Source organism: Pseudorca crassidens, chromosome 7 (genome assembly GCF_039906515.1).
Source record: "Pseudorca crassidens isolate mPseCra1 chromosome 7, mPseCra1.hap1, whole genome shotgun sequence".
In the NCBI taxonomy this organism is placed as follows: domain Eukaryota; kingdom Metazoa; phylum Chordata; class Mammalia; order Artiodactyla; family Delphinidae; genus Pseudorca; species Pseudorca crassidens.
The window spans coordinates 56,828,667-56,847,602 of NC_090302.1; the positions used below are offsets into that span (position 1 = coordinate 56,828,667).

General features: G+C 42.4%; 2 pseudogenes; one reads left to right on the forward strand and one right to left on the reverse strand.

The window, feature by feature from the left end:
- The first annotated feature begins 263 nt into the window (after nt 1-263).
- LOC137227832 (cell division control protein 42 homolog) lies at nt 264-10,631 on the forward strand (annotated as a pseudogene).
- LOC137228355 (ubiquitin-conjugating enzyme E2 D2 pseudogene) lies at nt 10,598-11,483 on the reverse strand (annotated as a pseudogene).
- Between the last annotated feature and the right edge of the window lie 7,453 nt (nt 11,484-18,936).

Consider the following 18,936-nt stretch of genomic DNA (forward strand, 5'->3'; position numbering starts at 1 on the left):
AGTTTTCGTTCGTGTTCGCGTATGCTGCAGTATGCCTGCTGTCACGTTCAGCGAGCTGCGAACGCTGCAAGTCTGCCGGGTTTTTGTTTTGTTTTGTTTTTTAACATCTTTATTGGAGTATAATTGCTTTACCATGTTGTGTTAGTTTCTGCTGTATAATAAAGTGAATCAGCTATATGTATGCATATAACCCCATATCCCCTCCCTCCGGCGTCTCCCTCCCACACTCCCTATCCCACCCCTCTAGGTGGTCACAAAGCACAGAGCTGATCTCCCTGTGCTATGCAGCTGCTTAGCCACTAGCTATTTTACATTTGGTAGTGTATATATGTCCATGCTACTCTCTCACTTCCTCCCAGCTTACCCTTCTCCCTCCCCGTGTCCTTAAACAGAACTTTAAGAAGTTAGCCAAGATAAAATGAGAAACTGATTTAGACTTAGGTCCCAGATTTACAGTTTCAATGATTTAGGAGAATTCCTTGGTAGCCATACTGAGCCTCAGTTTTCACATTTGTAAAAGGGTGAGGATTTAAAAAACTGATACTTCTGGAAACGCCTGTCATTCTGATTGGATATTTTTAAAATGTTGACTGAAATTTAAATGGATAAATTATAAAAAGAAGATGACAAAAAGGCCTATTATCATTTCATTACCCAGATAAATCCTGGTGGTCCACTGATAGGAGAAGGGGCTTCTCTAAGTAGTTTTCTTCATCCTGATTTCTGGACACTCCCTTCTTTAATCTGCTTTTGGAGGCAGGGGGTGACATTTTGGCAAGTTTTTTTTTTTTTTTTTAACATCTTTATTGGAGTATAATTGCTTTACAATGGTGTGTTAGTTTCTGCTATATAACAAAGTGAATCCGTTATACATATACATATATCCCCATATCTCTTCCCTCTTGTGTCTCCCTCCCTCCTGCCTGGGTTTTTGATCCCCAAGCTCGCAGTTCTCTGCAGGTCGGATGCCGGGGCCCAGCGGAGTGTTGGTGCGTGTGGAGGTCACTTGGTGCCAGACTCAGTCCTGTCCCTCACCTCTTGGGCCCTTCTTTTTCTGAAACCACGATCCCTAGAGTTAGTTCCTCCAGGATATTCTATAGACCCTGTGACCAGCTTTTTCATTTTCCTTCCTGGGGCCAATACTTTCTACAGTGTCTACAGCCAAAATATCTCACCACCAGGAGGACCTTCACCACCAACTGGTCATTTAGGACTCTTCCTCATTCGTGGAAATCCACGGGCCTTTTGCCACTTCTCTTTTCTGGTAGGCTATCTCTCAGGCTTAAGGTAGTGCAGGCCTCCCACCTGTAAAAAATGGGTCATCCCTATGGCCCTTAAGACAAATTACATTAAACTGACCCCCATCATTTTTTAGACTTTTAACCCTCCAGTTTAGTTTGTTCTTTCCTCATGGTCTTGATTACCAACCCATCTTGGGACCAGAAGAATTCATTCACCTTCACCTTTAAAAGGTGGAGGTTGGTTGGCACCTTTCCTCAGGCTGCGTTGTTAAAACACATGTTTCAAAATCAGGTATAACTTTTCCTTTAGTATTTAGGTTTAACAATTTTATGAAACAATATTTTTCTCTTTGAGCTGTCCTGGCATCATGCACTTCTGAACCAAATAATTCATATCTGATCCTTATATCAAAGGAATAGGTTTGGCATTAGCTTCAATGGTAGACTACCTCAAAGCCTGTCCTCTTTGAATGCTCTTCCTTGGACTTAAGCTGCTGCTGTGTAGAATCCCAAATAAACCCATATGGAGGAGAACTGAGGCTTCTGGCCAGCAGCCCCAGCTGAGTTTCCAGCTGGCATCTACCAACAACTGTCTGCCTTGAGAGGGAGGTCCGTTGGGCCTTCTTTCTTCCACGCCTCGGAGAATGGAGTCATTTTCAAGATGTAGTCTATGAGTGAGGTTTGGGAAAACAGATATTAGTTGGTATGTTGCAGTGAGATGGGAATGAATGACAAGCAGAAGTTGGCAGAAAGTGGGGGCTTCCCTTGTGGCGCAGTGGTTGAGAGTCCGCCTGCTGTTGCAGGGGACATGGGTTCGTGCCCCGGTCTGGGAGGATCCCACATGCCGCAGAGCGGCTGGGCCCGTGAGCCATGGCCGCTGAGCCTGCACATCCGGAACCTGTGCTCCGCAATGGGAGAGGCCACAACAGTGAGAGGCCCGTGTACTGAATTATATTTGGAATATTTCCAGTGGAGTAAAAAATATTTCAGCAATGCAGACAATTTGTGTTGTGAGTGATGGTGTTGTTGGTAAGATGTGTCTTGGTATGCTATACAACAGTAAGTTAATGTCTGAATACGTTCCATGGTTTCTGACAACTATGCAGTCAGTAACTGGTGAGAGCCATACACTTATGGACTTTTTGATCCTGCAGGACAAGAAAGATTTGACAGAACAACCCCTCAGCTATCCACAAACATATATTTCTAGTCTTTTTCAGTGGTCTTCAGCCCTTATTTGGAAATGTGAAAGAAAAGTGAGTACCTGAGATAATTCACCATTGTTTGAAGACTCCTTATTTGTTGGAGCCAAAACTGATCTCAGAAATGTGATACCCTCTATTATCGAGAAGCTTGCCAAGAACACAGAAACCTCTCCCTCCGCAGACTGCTGAAATGCTGTTCTGTGACCTGAAGGCTGTCGAATACATGCAGTGTTCTGCATTCTCACAGAAAAACCTAAAGTTTGCATTTGACAAAACACTACTGACTGCCTTGGAGACTCTGGAACCGAAGAAAAGCTGCAGGTGAGTGCTGCTTTGAACGTATCTCCAGAACTCTGCACCATTGGTGTTGTCATCAGACTAAAAGCAATGTTCAAATCAAATTAAAAATTAAGGCTCTGAGCCAATTTAATGGCTCTGAGCCATTTTTACAATTTAATTGTAAAAATGTATAATTTAGATGATACGTTACTTTTTTGTGCTATGAATGCTTATAAAGTGTTAGAGAAAAGCTTTTTGATGTCCAAAGTGTTTCCTGTGTAAATAGTGTCTGTTGGTTGACAAATCTAAAGTTTCTGTCTTGATGGCATTATTGCAATGTTAGCAGATGCTTGCCAGCAGGTGTGACTAGTAAACACTGACAATATAGAGGCTTCTTGCCAAAAAAACAAGTTTGGGGACAATGAAGGTGAATTTACCACGCTGAAGTCCTCTAGCAGTCATAGAAAAAACCATGTCCTGTCCGACGTGTAACTCCTGCCAAAAGTTGACCTTATCTATGGCAAAAGAGGCCATACCATTGTGGCCCTTGAAACTTGTCTGTATTATCTTTTATTCAGTGAGAAGTTCACACACCCAAGTGGTTGTAACTGATACCTCTGAATGTATTGTGGGAACAGATGTGTTGCGTATGTATAATACTTCTCTTGATTATTAGGAATGTTCCCAGTGGGGAAATGACACAAATTAAACAGTGCTAGTGGGATGCGTATACAACTAGGAGCCCACCTGGATCTTTCAGCCCAGTTATGTGATACCAGTAGAGCAGGACAGGATGCCAGGCGAAGGGAGGAGAGGGGACGAGCAGATAACTATACTGACTAAGGAAGTGGTAGTAAGAAGATACATAAGGAGACTATCTAGAAGGCTATACAGACTGCCCTCCTATTTCGACAGGCTAGTTCTAATGAGCCTTTTGAGCTTCAAATATCAGTGCTTGACAGTGCTTGCAGTAGACTGCATCTGTGGCACTAGGCAGTGGTGCCCACTAGGGTTTTGGACACAGCATTTTTCTAACAGCACTGCCTGGTATACTCCATTTGAGGGGTAATTATTGGCCTGTTGTTGAGTGCTGGTGGACCCTGAGAAGCTAACTAAGCAATAGCACATGATGTTATTCTCTGGAATGGGTCAAAAATAAAAATGTCAACAAAGTGGGTATTGCCTAGCAAGCATGCATTATGAAATGGAAATGGTATATCCAGGAAAGAAGTAAGACTTGGTATATTACTTTTCTATTGCTGCTGTAACAAAGTACCACAAACTTAGTAGCTTAAAACAACACAAACTTATCTTACAGTTCTGAAAGCTAGAAGTCCAAAATGCGTTTCAGTAGACTGAAATAAAGGTGTTGGCACAGCTGCCCTCCTTCTAGAGGTTCTAAGGAAGAATCAGTTTCCTTGAGTTTTCCAGTTTCTGGAGGGTCTTGGCTCATGACCCCTTCCTTACATCATTTCATCCTCTTGCTTCCATCATTACATCTCCTACTTCCTCTTCTATAGTCAAATCTCCCTCTGGCCTCTTTCTGTTAAGGACACTTGTGATTACATTTAGGGCCCAAATGGCTAATCCCCATCTCAGGATCCCTAACTTGATCGCATGTGCAAAATCCCTTTTACCACATAAATTAACACTCATAGGTTACAGGGATTAGAACCTGGAAATCTCTGGGGGCTGTTATTCAACCTACCACACTGGGCATTAGTGGAATCTCACAGCTACATAATTACTAGGAAGATGTGGCTATCTCAGATGCAGGATCTATGCTATCACCTTAGGCTTCTTGGGGGCCTGGGTACACTACAGCTCCTAAGGATGCCTATGCCTCATGGATATGCCAGCTAAGTTAAAGGTCAATGGGGTTGTGTAGGAAAGAGTTAACATAGCAGATCTGAGCCTGCTTATCCTTAGGAAGTTCTGCTTACAAGGTTGGCCTTTTGCCGGTGTCTGAGATGTGATTTGGAGAGGGTTCCCCCCATCCACAGAACTGATAAGAGTGGCTCATTGTACCTAAAATGTTTGTACAACCAGTGTGGATTGTGCTGGATACCTGATTTCCTCCTGGGAGTCTGGAATTTTGGTATGTGTTAGGCAGAAGGTGCCTACATGACCAGTCCCCCAATAAAGCCTTGGGCTCTAATGTGCTTGTCCATGTGCCTTTTCTATCTGCTGTCTTGTTTTGTATCATTTCACAGTAATAAATCTTAGCTGTGAGTACAACTATATGCTGAACATTGTCCGTCCTCCTAGTAAATCATCAGACCTTGGGGGAGGGTGGTCTTGAGGACCCCTAACTCAGTTGGTGTCAGAAATGGGATTTGCTAGCCCAACTCTGACTCACTGAAATATGGCAAAAGCAGCTTGAGGAAAGTAAAGGTGAAGGAGTGAGGGATAACACATCTTTAGTACTAACGATGCTGGCTATTGAGTCATTCATGGGATGAAACAGCAGTATTTTCTGAGAGGTAGAAGTTACCTGTGGAATTTGAAAATGATAGATCCAACTCCGGGAGAGTTGGCTTGCTGGATCTCCTGGCTGTTTCTGGCTGTGCTGGCTGAAGCGAGGGGCAAAAGTGCAGCCTGTGCTAAAATGTGCTGAAGTGAGGGGGAAAAGGTGATGCCTTTTTGTATTTTGTTCTCTCCTTCATGTGGGAGGAGAAGGGCCCCAAAATTCCCAAAGGTGAGTTTGGATGACCCAGAAATATTAAAAGTTTGTATTGCTCTTTTTTCCAAGTGGAAGGAAAAAAATGTTAGGTCAGTTCCCACGGCTGCAGCAGAGCAAACCAGAGGGGGAAAAGGAAAAAAAACACTAGGCCATTTCTTTAGCCTAGTTACCATCACTGGTACAGTAGCCCTATCCTCCCTCTCCTGCCCCCAATTCCAGCTGCAAGGCTTCCTTGGTAGCTCTAATGTTAATCCTGTAAATGTTAAATTTACTGGTAGAGGGTTGAGTAAATTTCCATTTAAAGGTTGAGGGGGGTGCGCTGTGTTGAAATAGCTTTGTGCTTTGCGGCTTTTGCATCTGGAGGTAGGATAAAAATTGATGGAAAATATTATATGCTTATAATTTCATAAATGCTACAGGGATCATCCCAGTCAGGGAAAGCTGCAAAGAAAAAGTGTTAGTGGGACACAGAAATAAATACTTGCTTTTTGCCATTGGTGGGTGAATTGAAATTTTTTTTTCTTTTTTGAGTGTTGAAAACAAAGCCAGTCTCTGTAACTGATGATATTTGTTATACTTTTTGCCTATTGTAACTTCTGGAAAAAAATGAAACAACATGGAAAGAGAGGCACTCTCCAGATAGAAATACACTTTTGGAGTTTTACAAAGCAGATTTGAGTTGCTAATGAGCTTTTCTAAAATCAGATGTCTGATCCATAAAGCCTGATGATTTTCCAGCCTGATGTGCATATTTTTGGGTGGGTCTGTTTGGACTCTAAGGCTGACAAGATAAAAAGGGTGTCATAAAGCCTCACTTGTCAGTTGGACTTGGAACATGGCTCTCTGGCCTTGTAGTATCTGGGCTTTGAATATGCTGCTAAAGAAAAGCTGCTGGCTTTTTTGGAATCCTGACGCTTAATTGCCTAGACCTGACTCTAAGCTGAAACCTGGTCTGGGCTATTTCAGCCTCAGCACTAGCTGTGCCAAACTAAAAGCTGACGAATTTCTGCTCAAAAAATAAAACTTAGGTTCTGGAATAGTTACACATTTAAGACACTTCTCTGTGGGCTAAATTGTGGAAACATCATGGATGCTGGCTGGACCATCTGGGTCACAAATGCCCACAGAAAAGAGCTTATTTCTGACGGGGCCGTGTGAGATTGAGCTGCTGATCAGCTCTATATTTCTGATACAGAGACTGAATGCATTCCTAATAGGATTCCTGCAAAAGCTAGGGAGTGTGACACCTCCACCCACTACTAACAAGTCAGACTCTGGACCCCATTTCAGGGTCGTCTCACTGCTGTTGACTTGTATTCAGCTTTCTAAATTAGTTGCAGTTTGCAATGGCGGTCTGATAGCCTGACTCCATGCCCCTCACCTTTTTCCTGGTATACACACCTTAGTAAGGCAGTTTGATTATTAAATGCAGCTGTCCCCGGAAAGGGACTGATCTTTTGTAGGCTGCTCCCTGGATAAATGATTAGGACAAAAGGCATGGCAGGTTATTAAGCCCAATATAATTATCTTTTAAAAATTTAAGATTTCATTCTGACCCATTTCGAATATGATGGGTCTTTCTGGTTAAATTATACAAAAATGTTTTTCTGTGAAAATGCTTTTATGCCTTTTGCATACAACTTTCCCAGGTGAATGGTCTAGATGAGAGTAGGGGATAATTGAAAAAATGTTGTTATCATTGCTGAACAGGACACAACTGATTTTGTAATGATGCAGGAAAAAGTAAAACCCCAGCACCTGGGGATGGGGAGGCAGGGGGGAAGGGCATTAATGATCTTTGTTTTTCAGAACTGTTCCTTTCAAGCTGCGAGTTCTCTGAATTAAACTGGTTGCTGAGCCTAGGCTCACACCTTACCAGCACTGAGATGGCAGGGGGTGACCCCAGCACTTGCTTGCAGAACACCTATAGATGTTGTCCACACTAGTGAAGCTGTTGAACTGATGTTATAGACAAGTAAAACTGTTTGGAACTGACTTGCCTCAGTCAGTCCCTCTGAAATCAAGGACTGAACTGCATAATTTGGACTGGACTGAGAACCCAGAGTGGGAGGTCTGACAGTACAAGGCCACATGGGGCCCTGATAGCCTGTGCTGCCTGACTAATGTATGTCCTGCTTGGCATGCCCCAACATTTGTGAACTCTTTGTTTCTATGGTTACCACTTGCAATCTCTGGGACTGTACTTGTCTGTGTGCCCCAACTATCATACTGCCTCAGCCCTGGAAAGCTTTCAGGTCAGCTTCAACTTTGTGGCTGTGCCTGAATTGATGCCTTGGGCTAGGTTAAAAAAAAAAAAAAAGTTAATCAGAAGCTTAAGGATGATATCAACTGGCTTTTTCAGATAGATCTGTATAGTTAGTGGTACTTGTTTTAATTGGCTAAGTAAAGGACCCCGAAAGGGCATAACTGAGATCAGTACTAAAGGCTGCTCTCACCCTGCTGCAGGAGGTCCTACTGATAATACTTTTGCTGTAAAGATGCCTTGGCCAAGGGCCAAGAGCCTGCTTATCAGTGGAAAGTCCTGCTTACAGGTTGGCCTGGTGTCTAGGATGTGTTTTGGGGAGGGTTCCCACCATTCACAGAACTGATGAGAGTGGTTCATTGTACTTAAACTGTTTGTACAACCAGTGTGGTTTATGCTAGATACCTGCTTTCCTCCTGGGAGTCTGGAATTTTGGTATGTGTTAGGCAGAAGGTGCCTATATGACCAGCTCCCAATAAAAGCCTTGGGCACTGTCTCTAATGAGCTTCTCCAGGAGGTAATATTTCACATGTGTTGGCACAACTTGTTGATGGGGGAATTAAGCTGTCCTGTGTGACTCTACTGGGAGAGGACTCTTGGAAGCTTGTGCCTGGTTTTCTCTAGGCTTTGCACCATATGCCTTTTTCGTTTGCCGACTTTGTTTTGTATCCTTTCACTGTAATGAATCTTAGCTGTGCGTACAACTATGTGCTGAATTTTGTCAGTCCTCCTAGCGAATCACTGAACCTGGGGTGTGGTCTTGGGGCCCTCTATACAGGAATGTACTGGAATGGTACAGCTGTGCAGCTTTAAAGAAAACTGTAAAACTATGCATGGAAAAGGGAACTCTGCTCATTGAGCATAGTTTAAGTTGTGATGTTTGCTCTAAAAATGCCTCCCGAAATATGCCTTGTTGCATTTTCATTGACTCATGGCATTTTCATTGACTTACGGCTAGCAGTGTAGTCTGGTACTTGGCAGCAGGAAAGTTGGATGATCAAGTCTCAGCTCAGAGGGGCCAAACGGGGCATAAGATTGCACAAGACCCATGCACTCTGTGACCTGTGTGAATGCCTATGGAAAAGGACTCTTGGAGGAGGAACATCAATGGAAGCAAGCTGATTTGACCTGAGCTTCCCAGGTAAGGACCATAGCCACCTGAATATACTATTGCACAGGGCAGCAATCCATCTACAAGTCAGAACCGGGCCTAAAAATAAGCTCCAGTGATTCCAGCACCTGAGGCAAAGGAAGCCTGGCACACATACCCAAACTGCCAACTACGCAGTCAAGTAGCAAAGGGAATTTGGGTTCCCATAGTCTGGGGCACTGGACCTGGCTGGTCTTGGCACGAGGACTGTGTAATTAACTCATTCACTCTTTTTCTCCCAAGTCTACCTCCTGGGATACTGGGATACTGGAATTTGTGTGTATCAAAGAAGAGCCAGGAGGTGGGAGATTCTAACTCCATGTCCTTTTGCTGCCCAGCTAAGCTTGCTAGATTTGGGCGGTTATGGATAATGATGATAATGATCATGGATGTGAGATGACAACTCTAAAGTGCTTCTGGTGTTGCCCACATATCAGAGGACTGTAGATGTTCTAGGTGGTATAAGGAAGAAGCTACTGAGCCACCTAGGAACAAGTCTGGGCATATGGTGTGAATAAGACATGGCGACAACTGGCGAAAGGGTGACATGATTGCTGTGGGGACTGATGCCAAGCACTTGGGTGTGGTAGCTAGCACAGGACAACCTTAACTGCTGGGGAGGGATGGGACTGGGGCCATTCATCTCTTTCAGCTCTGATCTGCAGAGCATCTGGCTAGTTTGTCTGTTTGTTTGTTTGTTTATGTAATGACTGTAGTAATCAGCTTATTACACAGATTAATCATTCTTGAACGTACAAGCTCCAGAGGAGCAATTGGGTCTTTAAATATACACAAGTATTTCCATTGAATGAATTTTCACCCTTACATCCAGATAGACCTAAGCAGTTAAAAACATAAGAAAAATAAGAGCTATTAGCTATGTATTAACTGAGAAACCACATACAAACCAAAGAATATGGAAGAGAGAAAGAGGGGCTGAAGGACGAAGGTTGAAGGGTGGGGAGATGTAAAAGAGTTGGAAACAAAGCCCATCAGACTTTACTTACTAATAGCTCCAATCCATTTAAATGTTGACCAGTTAAACTTAGACCTTAAAATACAGGATGTAGGTAGAGTTTAATCTGATTGGTCATAACTTTCACCTAAATCGTTAAGTCCTTCGGAATAAAATGAATACAGAAACAGCTTCATGTTCTTCACCTTGCTTTTCATAACTGTTTTGAGTTTAATGGGATTTCACTTAAAAAACAATCTCCTACAGGTCAGTGGAGCTTTCCTTCCCCATCCAAGCACACACCATACCCATCACCCCTCACTCTGCCATTATCCAAATTTAAGTCAATAAGGAAAGCTTTTAGTCTCACACCTAGGTTATGCCTGGAGAACTGGCTTGTCACACACACACTTCTCTGCTAGGAGACAATGTTGGTACCGAAGTACAGTATTTCTAGTTTGTTGTTCCAAGTATGTACAACACGCAACACTGCTGTATCAGGTAAACGTGCACAGGGGAAGGTGAGGCCTGGGCTCATAGAAAGCAGTCAAGTGGAAATCAAAAGGACTTTCTTTCAGAGTTCCCCTATCTTTATTTGCAGAGGTTATCCAATAATTTCTTTAATTACATCGCATACTTCTGTGTCCCTTCCCGAGCTTTTTTTTTTTTTGCGGTACGCGGGCCCCTCACTGCTGTGGCCTCTCCCGTTGTGGAGCACAGGCTCCGGACGCGCAGGCCCAGCGGCCATGGCTCACAGGACCAGCCGCTCCGCGGCATGTACGGGGCACGAACCCGTGTCCCCTGCATCGGCAGGCGGACTCTCAACCACTGCGCCACCAGGGAAGCCTCCGAGCTATTCTGTTGTACTTTTCTCTATCTGTTCTGTAGATCCGAGCAATCTCAGGCACTAAAGGATCATCCGGATTGGGATCACACAACAGAGAACAGATGGACAAAAGTACTCCTGAAACAGTGCTGGAGACCACTTTGACCGTAGAATATCAAGACAAATGCTGCCATTACTGTTAATATTTGGATGATAAAGTCTTGTTGTAAATGCAACCTTAGGTGGTTTGAATAGGTAATCTGTTGGGAAATGAACTGTCAAGAAAAATACTCCACCCTGATAGGGACTGTCATTTGGCCTCGTTATTGTAGCTTGCCAATGGAACATATCATCTCCAACGGGACCTGCTGAACACGGTGCTGGGGGGGGCTCCCGAGCCAGGTCGTGCAATTCCTTGTGGATTCTCTTCAGAGCCATCGCGGGAGGCGGGTGGAGGCGGCCCCCCGAGGCGGGAACAGGGGCAGGGGAGGGACGGGGAAGGGGAGAGGGCGCGCGAGGCTGCCTCGGTGATCGCGGGTCGGCAGGAGAAGATGGGGAGTTCCGGAGCACGGCTCCGGCGGGACGGACTTGGAGCCGTGGCCCACTCGGCTCCTGAGCCTGCCGCAGAGGTCACCGCATCACCCGGCGGCTGCCCCTTTATGCGCTGCCGCCGTCGCCGCTGCCGCCGTCGCCACCGCCGCCGCAGCAGCCGCCGCCACCGCGGTAGCTGCCTCTTCCGTCTAGGCTCAGCGCCGCCTCCTCAGCCGCCGCGGATCCCTCCGCCAGGGAGCAAGAGCCCAGACCTCGGGCTCGGCCGGCGCCTCTGGGTCGGACGGTCGAAGGGACTGCTTGCTGCAGGGGGACCGAGGGACGCGCGGGCGGGCGGCCTGGCTAGTTTTTAAGGCAGACTGTCACTTCCAACTTGACCATTGGCCGATAGGGAATCTTAATCTAAGACCTCTCAGAAACTTCCCAGCAGCTGCTGACTGCAGGAGTTAACAGCTGCCACGCCAGACAGTAGAACAAGATCAACTTTCTCGAACCCGATCCGATTTCTTTTTACCTATTCACAGACTATAGCAATTGCTCTAAGTTTAATCGATTGTTGTATCTCTGTTCCCTAGGACAAATTAAAAGGATTTGTATAACTAGGATATCTGATGGGGTGGCCTATGTTTCTAAAGAGAGTTCTTGACTGGTGATGTGAAAGGTTAGGGGGTGAAGTTGTAGGGAAACTGCTCTGTGCAGTTGTCCTTGCAAATATCCATATAGGCCACATGGACAAGGCTTCACCTCAGGAGACCTAAGTCTTGGTAAAATGCCCCATAATCCTCTCAGAACATGAGAGAATGGGAGGCTTGGGAGGAGCTGCTACAAGGCCATTTCTCACCCTCCTTTTTATCTTTCCTCGAGGCTGTTATGAGACAATTTCTTACTGCCTCCCAGATTCTGGTAAGATATAAGGGCTTCTGCCTTGAAACTCCTCTCTCCCCCACACTTTAGGGTACAGCTGCATGCCATAAAATTGCTTAGCAGGAAATACTCAAACTGCTTAGTATAAAACTGGTTCCTGGGACTTCCCTGGTAGTCCAGTGGCTAAGACTCCATGCTCCCAATGCAGGGGGCCCGGGTTTGATCCCTGGTCAGGGAACTAGATCCCACATGCCACAACTAAGAGTTTGCTTGTCACAACTCAAAAGATCCCACATGCTGCAACGAAGATCCCGCGTGCTGCAACTAAGACCCAGCGCGGCCAAATAAATAAATAAATGTTAATAAATAAATAAATAAAACTGGTTCCTCAGAACCAGAGCTCCTTATCACCCGTGTTGCCTTGTTATCTGACCCCTTTTGCTTTAGTGCTGTCTTGTGGGGCAGAGGACACAGGGAGCTGGCACCTTTGCGGATCTTGCTATTGCTGTCTATGGAAATAATAAACTGCCTGACTACAAAGGACTAGTTATTTCTTTAGCAGCTGAATGTCTCAGCCTTGCATGAGGGCAAGGACAAATGCTCTGCACACACCCTTGGCCCGTAAGTATGGATTTCTTTCTTCTCCCGACTCAGTTTAAATACTAGTTAAATTTGAGTATGTTAGAAAAGTGATCAGGACTAGTTTTTGGTTTTATTGTTACAAAAATTTTTGTGTTTGGAAGTAAGGCATGTTCATGATGCCTTTGTAACAGATGAATTCTGGGCTTGAACTGTTGAGCCTAGAACCACTGGTTCCTGTCTGGAGAGTAATCTGGGACCCCTTCGTGTTTTATTTTTCTGTTTTGGTGGTATGTGTGAAATTGTTGTTGTTTTTTAATCTTTTTGTTGTTGTTGTTTGTTTGTTTTTTAATTCATTAATAAGTGAACAGCCTTTGGAGGGGAGGAGGACAGATTGAGTCCATATTGTACTTCCTAGATCTAGTTTAGAAAACATACTCCCCACCTGGTACTCTTAGGAATTGCAAATACCTCACTTAATAACATACTTCTTCAAAAAATTTGCCTTTTCTCTTCCACCCATGAATAGGTCTGGTATTTGATGAAACTCGTGAAAGTGGGTGAACCTAACTTGCCCCTCTTCTCTAGGATGCAGTGAATGCATATGTGACTGTGACTTTTCAGGTAATTTGTCATTTCCTTATTTCTTTGAAGTTAACTTCTAACTCCTTTTATTGATAATGAAGAAAAATATTGCACTTTTTGAAATACACCAATTGAATTGAATGCATAATTTAAATAGTTTTTCCTTGTCAAAAAAAAGTAGACGAAGCAACCAATCTGTGTTTCCCATGTATACTTATATTATCATTATCTCCAATTTATAGAGAAGGAAACCGAGGCTTACAGAAGCTCTGTGTGATCACATTTCCACAATTCACAGTGAGTAGAACTGAGACTTGAACTCAGGTCTGTCTGACGTCAAGTCATTCCCTTAACCACTCTGCTCTACTACAGGAAATTACAAATGAACCTCAAAGGAGCTCATAATTTGACAGGGCATTTGAGGGAGGCCCAAGTAAGACATAATTATGAGGCAGGGCCTCCATTTGATTTATGTTGGCAGTTATGACCTAGGGCAGGCTTATAGTAGGGGTTCAAAAACTATGTGTTGAAAATAAATGATAGACATTAGTACCAGTATTCTGAGGAGCTGGTACATTCACCTCTGAGTGGACATATCATAATGTAGGGGCAGGAGGGAAACCCAGAACAGAAGCTCAGTAGAAGCAGGACACCAAGGTCAAATGGAGAAATCCTAGAAATAATCTCCTGCAGATGTGTTGACACAGGTTTTAAATCTCCCTGTGCAAATTTAAATGTCTTTCTTTCTTCTCTTTTAAAAACATTTTTTAGGTCTGAGAACTTAAGATCAGCCTTCAGGCAGCCCATTCCACTCCGCTCGAGTGCCCACCATTTCCCTCCCTCCAGCCTCTACGTCTGTGTTGATGCTCTACTGAATGTCTGTTTCCTGCCTTTCAATCTCTTACAATTCTTCTATCCTACAATGCACATACATAAAGTTTCTATTTCTTAAAACTGCAATAAATCACTTTCAAAAATAAAAATAGTAACAGATACTACCTCTCCCACCTGCTATTTTTAGAGGCAAACAGACCAGGGTTCAACCCTAGATTTTGCTGCTTCCTAACTGGAAACTTGCCTTGGTTACTTATTCTCCTCAAGACTCAGTTACCTCTCCTGAAAAGTGGGAATTTTTTTTTTTTAACGTCTAACAGGGTAAAAAGTGATATGAAATTAAATCATGCATGTCGGGACTTCCCTGGAGGTCAAGTGGTTAAGACTATGCACTTCCACTGCAGGGGGCATGGCACAGGCTCGATCCCTGGTCGGTGAACTAATATCCCACATGCCAGGGATGCTGCCAAAAAAAATTATGCATGTTAACCATCTAGCTCAATACCTGCCATATAATTCGCCCTCAATATATGTTATTTTTATCCCTTTTCACTACTTATCCCAGAAGAAGATTATCCTTTCCTTTACATCTGGTAAAACTTCACTTCATGGGCATGTCTCACTTTCTACCTGTACTGTGTTTTTTTTTTTAATTTATTTATTTTAAATTTATTTTTATTTTTGGCTGCGTTGGGTCTTCGTTGCTGCGCGTGGGCTTTCTCTACTTGCTGCAAGTGGGGGCTACTCTTTGTTGCGGTATGCAGGCTTCTCATTGTGGTGGCTTCTCTTGTTGTGGAACACGGGCTCTAGACACGTGGGCTTCATTAGTTGCAGCATGCGGGCTCAGTAGTTGTGGCTCAAGGGCTCTAGAGCGCAGGCTCAGTAGTTGCTCCGCGGCATGTGGGATCTTCCTGGACCAGGGCTTGAACCCGTGTCCCCTACATTGGCAGGCAGATTCTTAACCACTGTGCCACCAGGGAAGCCCATGTACTGTGGTTTTTTTGTGGTTGTCTTATTTTCCCTGTAAGACTACAGTGTCCTTAAGGGGAGAGGATTGCTTAGAATGCAAGATCCAGTCCCCGCTCCCCTCCATCCAACTCCCTCAGCCCCCATTTACACAGAGTTATTTGTACACAGTATGTTCTTGTTAAAGACTTGTTAAAATATGATTAAAATAAAAGTAGAGAGGAAAGAAAAAATGAAGAGATAAAATAACAGACTGTTGCATTAAAAAATTTATTGAAGTCATCAAAATGATTCAGAAAGATTTCCAGCTAATATTTACCTTTCATGTACCCTTCTCCCCCAAATTGTAGTACTAACTTATAGCATGTAACTTTTTTTTCTTTAAAAAGTAATAAATAGTGAGAATTCCCTGGTGGTCCAATGGTTAGGACTCTGCGCTTCCACTGCAGGGGGCATGGGTTCCATCCCTGGTCTGGGAAGTAAGACCCCACAAGCCGTGGAGCGTGGCCAGAAAAACCCCAAAAGTAATAAATATTGTAAAAGTGGATCTAGCTGTTTGGGTTTTAGTGATTGGTATTTGTTCATTCCTTTTACTTGCCTCTTCTAATTCTGGCAAAAAGGTTCCCAAATATCTCAACTACCAATATAACTGAACTGTCACTCACAAAAAGGAAATCAGAAGGAGGTATCAACTGGCTAAGCTCCAGGATTGTAGAAAAACCCTAATAATTAGTGACCCAAAAAATACTGTCTAAAATCTGCCATCTAGTGTGGACTTTGTAAAATTACATATTACTGGACACATTAATGCTGTGATTACTACTAGGGCTTCCCTCACTGGACACTAGGTTTGAAAATTTTAATTATCAAACAAAATGATCAAAAGTAGCATTAAATTTGATTTCCCATTTAGTTTTAACCATAGATATATAGAGAGGTAGAGAGATAGATAAATGCTAAATAGACATAAAGATTGATATGCAAAATAGAGCTTTTGCTCAGCATAGTAAGGTGGTATTGGAAACCTTTAAATATAAAAACTATCTAATAATGAATTTATATAATTGGTAATAAAAACAAAGAAACATATCCCTCTTGTTTATCCTTATTATTGGTAAATGTCATTCCTGACAGGAGAGGTTGAGTAGGAAAGTATCATTTGTTGGGCACAATCTCCGTGCCAGGTTCTTAACCTACTTTTTTTTTTAATATTTATTTATTTATATTTTTTGGCTGCATCAGGTCTTAGTTGCGACATGTGGGCTTCTCTCTAGCTGTGGTGCGTGGGCTTAGTTGCCCTGGCACGTGGGATCTTAGTTCCCTGACCAGGGATCGAACCTGCGTCCCCTGCATTGGAAGGCGGGTTCTTAACCACTAGACCACTGGACCCTCTTAACCTACTTTAATCTAATTTAAATCTTATCTTTTGGTCTTTAAGTTAAAATATTACAAACCTCATTTTACGTATAAAAAAATTAAGACCTAAAAGGTGAAGAAGTTGGCTTTCTATCACAGCTGGTTAGTAAAAGCACCAGGATTTGTACCCATGTCTGGAAACTCCAAAGCTCATGCTCTTTCATCTCCATACTGCCTTTTATACTTTGTGAGATGCTGGAAATAGTGTACCAACTTACACTATGTAGCAATAATCCCCTCTTTTTTATTGTTTTCAGTCTTGCTAGAGATTTATCAATGTTTTTTATCCTTTCAAAGAACCACCACCTTTTAGTTTCATTAATTTTCTGTATTGTTTTTTATTTTCAATTTTATCTCTGCTGTTATGATTTCTTCTGACTGCTTTGGGTTTATTTTGTTTTTTTCTATTTTCTTTAAGTTTCTTAAGTCTTAGATTATTGATATGAAACCTTTCTTCCTTTCTGATATAGGTATTTAATGCTATAAAATCGCCCCTAAACACCACTTTATCTGAATTCTACCAATTTTGTAATATATTTTCATTTTCGTTCAGTTTAAAATATTTCCCAGTTTTATTCAAATTTCATTTTCATTCAAATTAAAATCTTGTCTAATTCGAGATTTCCTCTTTGACCTATGAATTATTTAAAAGTATGTTGTTTAATATCCCTCTGATATTATTTCCCTCGCATCTGAACTTCCTTTAGCAACTTTTTAGAGCAAATTTTTTTTTTTTTGACAAAAACTTCTCTTAGTTTCCTTTTATCTGAGCATGTCTTTATTTCATCCCTATTTCTGAAGGGTATTTTCACTGGATATATAATTCTGAGCTGACATCTCTCTTTCTTTGGCACTTTAAAAATGTTATCCTTCCTTCTGCCTCCACAGTCATTTGAATCTTTGTTTACCTATAAGCAATGCATTTTTTTGGTAATAAATTTATTTATTTATTTATTTTTGGTTGCATTGGGTCTTTGTTGTCGGGTCTTCATTGCTGCGCGTGGGCTTTCTCTAGCTGCGGCGAGCGGGGTCTACTTTTTGTTGCGGTGCGCAGGCTTCTTATTGCGGTGGCTTCTCTTGTTGCAGAGCTTGGACTCCAGGAGTGTGGGCTTCAGTAGTTGTGGCACGTGGGCTCAGTAGTTGTGGTTTGTGGGCTGTAGAGCGCAGGCTCAGTAGTTGTGGCACATGGGCTCTAGAGAGCAGACTCAGTAGTTGCGGCGCATGGGCTTAGTTGCTCCACGGCATATGGGATCTTCTTGGAACAGGGCTCGAACCCGTGTCCCCTGCATTGGCAAGTGGATTCTCAACCACTGCGCCACCAGGGAAGTCCCAAGCAATGCATTGTTATTCTCTGGCTGTTTTCAAGATTTTCTTTGTCTTTAGTTTTCAGCAATTTGATTGTAATGGATTTTGATTCAAGTTCATTTGTATTTTCCTGTTTAGGGTTTGCTGACCTTCTTGAATCTCTAGGTTATTGTTTTTTTTGCCAAATTTGGTAAATTTTTAGCCATTGTTTTTCATACACACACACAAACACACACACACAATAATGCACTCTTTCCTCTTCTTCTGAAACTCCAGTGACATGAATGTTAGCCCTTTTGGTATTGTTCACAGATCCATGAGGTTCATTTTTGGCAGGGAGGAGATCTTTTTTTTCCCTCTGTTGTTCAATTTAGATAATATCTATTGATCTATTCTCAAGTTCATTGACTCTTCTGTTACATTCTTCTGTAAGATTTTTTTTTTAGTTATTGTATTTTCAGTTGTAAAAATTTTTTAAAAACTTTTTGCCTAATTTATTTAAAGAATGGTACTACTTTCTAGCATTTTTTTATTTTGTATTAGTATCTTCGTTTGAAATGCTAATTTCTCTTTCTCCCAAGGTTTTGCAGCCATCTCTACTACACAGTTAGGCTGATGGGCAGTTGTTTGCCAGCCACAGCTGGTTTTAGCTATGAAGTATACACATGTACTTAAGTGAAATATCAAATCTAGTAAAGAATCCATCCCAAGTTACCTCTACCTTCTTTAAATTTTCAGCTCTTCTGAGATGTCTACCTAGATATGTATCTTGTCAAAGTTTAAATCTCCCTTCTAATATGTTTAAATATATGTATCTCATAAGGGCAGTTTAAACTTTGGGGAAAAATGTTTCACTTTTACTTCGGATTTCATTATACATTCTCAGAAGCCTTAACCTTCACCCTTTTGATAACTTACAATTCTTCTTTGTTTGTTTGCTTGTTTTTGTGTTTGGTTTTTTTTAATTTTTGTCTTTCTTTTTCTCCAGTTCAATTATTTTTATTTGAACGTTTGGGCTGTTGCTCTCTGGGAAATGACTTCTCCCCAAGAGAACCCAATAAAAGAGTCTCTAAAAGTGTCCTCTTCACCTTTTTCTTTCTTTCTTTTTTTCATTGAGCTATAATTGACATATAACATTGTGTAAGTTTAAGGTGTAGATTTGATACACTTACATTCTGCAATATGATTACCACTGTAGCATTAGCTAACACCTCCATTATGCCACATGATTATCAT